The 5,478-nt window shown below is 30.8% G+C and overlaps 1 protein-coding gene across 4 annotated transcripts in view; it reads right to left on the reverse strand.

The window, feature by feature from the left end:
* Nucleotides 1-5,478, reverse strand: part of LOC106462027 — a 68,373-nt gene that overhangs the window by 48,976 nt on the left and 13,919 nt on the right. For 2 of the 4 annotated variants that reach the window (XM_022389146.1, XM_013921899.2), the window contains exons 2-4: nt 4,494-4,741; nt 4,149-4,222; nt 3,010-3,146 (exon numbers count right to left, since the gene is read on the reverse strand). The gene's annotated coding sequence lies outside the window, so the exon portion shown is untranslated. The remainder of the gene's footprint in view (nt 1-3,009; nt 3,147-4,148; nt 4,223-4,493; nt 4,742-5,478) is intronic. The other 2 variants (XM_022389144.1, XM_022389145.1) reach the window with 2 other exon arrangements.

Genomic DNA, 5,478 nt, shown 5'->3' on the forward strand with positions numbered 1-5,478 from the left:
ATATATACCAGACTACCCCCAATCTAGTAATCTCCTGACAATTCACGAAGGTTCGAGAAGGACGTGGTGTGATACTAATCACGTGACCTCGCTAACGCAACAATATTATACACTGTGATTGGTTGCCATCCAACCAGTCAGACAGTGACTAACAAGCACAATACCTACAAATATACAATCATTCATATCAGTTCCATCAGTAATGTGGTGATTGTATTCATAGCTCTCAGGATAGAAATGCCACATAATAAATGTGTAAGAATAAAAGTTTTGACTGGTGAAGGCTACTCTGTGTGACAGAATGAGATAAAATTTAATGTTTTAGTAGGAACTGTATGGAAACACTGACAAGGTTATTTGAAACTAGTATTTTTTTTTATAATAGATGCAATCAAGGTAGAAAGATCAAATTTTTCAAAAGTCATGTTAAGTAATTCACAACAAGTCAGTAGAAATGTTGCCAATGACATAGATGAATTACATGTGTGAATTTAACTCCAGAATACTAACATACACATTATATGTACCACAAAATGGCATCAACTAATGTGTAGCTCCTCCAAACAAAAGGATTAAGTGGACATACGACTTCAAAGAATGAGATAATTAAAGCCAGAGGAGAGTGCTCTTTACAGATGAACCCAAATTCAAATTACTTGACAACAATCACTGATAAGTTAATGGATGGCAGAGAGGAGGACAGTATCACAGTCAATGTACAACACCTACAGCAAAGCATGCTGAGAACCAATACAAGTGTGGGTTACATATCAACCACTTAATGACTGGAAATTTCCAACAACCTCAAAGTTTAAAGTTACAAAAAGATTATCAAATGTGTAATTCTTAGGAACAAGACCTGCTGGGAAGGGTTCATCTTCAGCAAAACAATATGATTTGAAGGATTCCTAAAACATGATGATTGCTGTAAGGGAAAAGGAACACTTGCAACTATGGCTTGGCCAGTGCAAGTTTCAGATATTAATGTTATTAAGGCTGTTTGGGTTGACAGGGAAACTGACAACATCAAGCAGTAACCAATCAACTTGGCTAAACTGTAGGAAGTAATATGGCACAGTTGGAATACATTTTAGTCATAGATTGATAAATGTTTGGTAGCATTTAAAGCAAATACAAAATGCTAGTTGTTCAATAATTTTTCACTTCTCTTTTGTATATCCTGTGTTTTAGTAATCATAACTTGACCATTTAATTACAATTACTCATTGTTTGTGGCCCTTATACATTATGTCAGCATTTACCAAACTGTGTTCCACAGAACCTTGGGGTTCCACATGATATATTCAAGGGTTCTGCAAAAACATTTTGTGCAGTTTAGTTGGAGTAAAGGAGCAGGACAGGTATAGGTATGGCTTAAAACATAATTAGCCTATAAATCATAACACCATGTATTCCCTTTGCAACTGGCTATTTCATATCTGGGCGGAGCCTAATTGATGACTCACTGTAAGTTAGTTGCTAATGGTAGTTGAGTGAAGTGTTTCAAGAAAAAATTACAAAATTTTGGTGATTTCAAGTACTGATACTACTTAGCCATTGATTGGTGGCTAAAAGAAGGAACTTTAAAGTGAAAAACAAGTTCTTCTGATAATAATATTTTTAAGATTTAACTTTTTAACATAAAAATGTTTCTTAAAGTATCCATTAGTAGTTTTAGAGTGTTCCATGGCTACAAAAGTTTGGCAAACACTGTATTATGTGTATCACTTATTAATTTCCACAATTATTTACAATACTGTACATTTATTTTAAACATGTTTTTGCCAATTTTGAATTTACACTTTCAAAAGAAAAAGTAATTTACAATGAGAAGCTAGGACAAAGTAATATTTAAATGTTTAAACAAGCAGCTGTTACAAGTTTATTTTGTTTTTTCATTTATGAGTTCTGCCTTTTTTTTTTTTTATAAGCATCTAACCTAAAAATAGTATATATAAAAAATGCTCATAACTAATTCCTTTTTCACTCAAAAAGCAACACTACTGTGCCAGGTTGCTGGAGACACAGAATTATTTAAAGTTTACAATGCTGTGAAATACATTAAACACTTAAAGGTATAGTAGCTTGAATTGTTAAAAAGTGCTTTACTTGCAAGCACTAGTGGGTTAACTCTATAGCTCAGTTGGCAAAGCAATCAACTGCTGTATGACAGGTCTCTGGTTCAAATCCTAGGTGAGGATGCATATTGCGAAAAAAAATAAATTACCACATAAGAATGACTACTGTACTTAATTGCATAATAACTGTTGGAAGCCAGGGTTTTATATTATATTCTAAAGTTATTTGAAACATCCTTAATAATAAAAATACACATAAAATTTGACATTTTCAGCTGTGTAGCATAAAATACATTGGATACACAACCCAAAGGAAATTCCCAATTCAAAGTCAATAAATGTACCTTTTTTTCTATACATTTGTTTTTGCAACTTTGAAACTGAGTAAATATCTATGATACCATAAATAATGCAAGTTACTCAAAACTGCAATACATTTACCTAACATTCTGATGAAAATTCACTATCACAAAAGAATAACAATTATTCAATTAACAAAGGTTTTATAAATATAAAGATTAAGCACACAGAAACAAATATTACAATGTTCTGAAATATTAACAGCAACACATATACCAGTACTGTGTCTGTCATATCTCAAACACAATACTGGTACTGGGAAAAAAGCCTTGTTGGCATTGGATAAAGTATGATTGACATATTATTACACATTCTTTGTTTTCACTGATAAGTTCTCAGAATTACTAAAGTGTTCTCCCACTGACACTATGGTTACTTGACCCACTCCAGAAACAATAAGACTAGCTTAATTGCTGGTTTGCCATTTCTTCTGACTGAAAGTATAGTTAATTCACATCAAAATAATAATAATAAATAATTGGTGCTAAAAATAGATAAATAAATGATAATGTATGTGTTATAAATTTATAAATTACTTAGATAAAATCAATAATAATCACAAATCACTTACCTACTTACTCTAGTTCATACCATAATTGTTGTTGTTCATGCAACTACTAGCACAAATAGCACATATGCCACTACTGTGTCTGTCATATCCCACATGAAAAGATGAGCCCTGGTATTGGGTGAAAGGCCTCATCACTGCTGGATATTAGAACTGAGTGATTAGTGGAAATGGTTAATTAATTAATCATCAGATTCAATCAATTATCTTCATATGAGACAGAAATAGTTGAAATTTGTAATTAATTAATCACCAGGTTCATAAAACAATCCATTCAATCAATTATTCTAAATTGTGACTGGAATAGTTGATAATCAAAAATAGTAATAATTGAAAATATTAATTTTGATTACTTGATTATTTTCATGACATTGATCAGTTTAATCATAATTTTGATTATTTAATCAATAACTTTATGAGATGCTAATTGGCATAACTGTTGCTCATAGGTAATTAATTATATTGATTAACTGAGTTAATTTCAAAGCTCTACCGCATACAGCAAATTCAGTGTGGTTGACATATAATTACATATTCTTCTGTACTTTCACTCAAAAGTTCTTAGAAATACTATAATATTGCAATTCCATTAACACTGAAATTTTCTTTACATATTTTATTTTCTTCCATAAAGAATGGAATGGCTGAGAACTATCCCTTGGAACATTTTGGTAGTTTTTTTGTTTTTTTTTTATCCTTATGTACCCAAATACAGCACCTTTTATACAATCAAAATACATGTATATGTTTCTTGTATCAGTGACTTATTGTAAATAAAGATCAAATTGCTTGTTGTTGTTTTTTGTGAATTAGGGTATTTACTAAAGCTCATATACATGCAAGATCCCAGAATTTTAGCCTAATTATAAAAACAGAGACTACAGGGAATAGATGAAGTACACTAATAAAAAAAAATTAATATGGAAGCCAGATTTTTTTTCTTCTTAGCATACAGAAAATAAGGTGTGTGTACGTTCTATATTTTCACAGTCTCAAGATATACATGCATTTACAAGAATAGACATGTCAATCAGACAATGACATATCAATATTGTATTGTCTAATAGAATGCACATACTATATTTTTCATTATCTTCTAGGAATACTTCAAATCTAATGTGATGCTATAAATGATTTTTTACCTTTAGCTTTACTTTCCTCACAGCCCCACTGTTACAACTAAAACTTCCAAGACAAGTATACCTCTAGCCAAAACCTGAAAACAGCAAAAATAAAATTTCAGTATAAAGAATTTTAAACCTCAAAAACTTAATTATTTCATAGAATTTCATCATCACTAGAAACACATAAAAAGAAATCCTTAAAACTATCATTAATTTGTAATAAGATAAACTTACAAGTACAAAGAAGACTTGCAAACTATAGTACACCAAATACATTTATTAATTATCTTTTAAAAGCTATGTTGCAGATAAATATAAAAAAATATATTTTTAATAGTTAAAAAATATGACAATTATAATCACCTATTTAACATGCTTCAAAAGTCCTTGCTCTTTGGAAACCAAGTTGGTTACATGTTTAATTGGTTTACACACTAATTAGGGTGGGTCCAGTAACAAGGCTTGATCCAGGAAAAACTAAGTTGATTGTTCACAGGATACACTTGCCCAAGCTTAACTGCATATGAAAGGAGCTCATAACCTCAGCTCTGAATAATTTTTATCCATTTCTTATAAACACCTGATTGTTTGCAGTTTGCACATCTACAGGTCTTGAAACAAAAAAGAATAAAAATACAAAAGATTTTAAGAAAAAGTAGGAATGAACTATGATATTACTAAAACTAAACTACAGGGATAGCTGGGTTGTTGATTTATTTGTGATTTCATTATGACATAATTTTTAAAACTCATGAACATTATATCAACCTTTGACAGCTTGCTTCTATCTTTTTACCCCAAAAACAAGTCTATGATGTTGACAATCATATCATTTCTTACTGCTGTTTCTTCAGGGTTGCCTCAAAAAAATGAAAGATTAAGTTGTCCATACTCAGCATACACTTGATCAAAGTATCATCATATTGTTACAAAATAAATTTGAAACTTTAAAAAAAAAATGAATTATTAATTAACATATAGTCTGCCATAACCATTACTGCTGACTGCTATTTATGTTAAAAATTACAATATTCTTCAACTTTTAGGCTCATAATGTGGTTTTTCATTCATTAAAATGTTTCACTAGCACAAAATTTTTAGAGCATTATGAAAGCTAGAATGAAAAAGTCACATACATAGAATAAAGCAAAACTCAATGCTGGCTTTCTAAATTTCAGTTGCTAATCTTCTTTGTGGTCTGAAAACTTCACATAAATTCCCATGAAGACTTTATATCATCATTTATAGTGGAGAAAAGGAGAACATAATAGTTTCAGTTTTTGTCAATAGCAGTGGCATAGCAAGGGTTCTCAGCACCCGGGAGGCAAAGACACTTTTGGCACCCCCA

This window comes from Limulus polyphemus, unplaced genomic scaffold, assembly GCF_000517525.1.
Source record: "Limulus polyphemus unplaced genomic scaffold, Limulus_polyphemus-2.1.2 Scaffold1077, whole genome shotgun sequence".
Classification (NCBI taxonomy): Eukaryota; Metazoa; Arthropoda; class Merostomata; order Xiphosura; family Limulidae; genus Limulus; species Limulus polyphemus.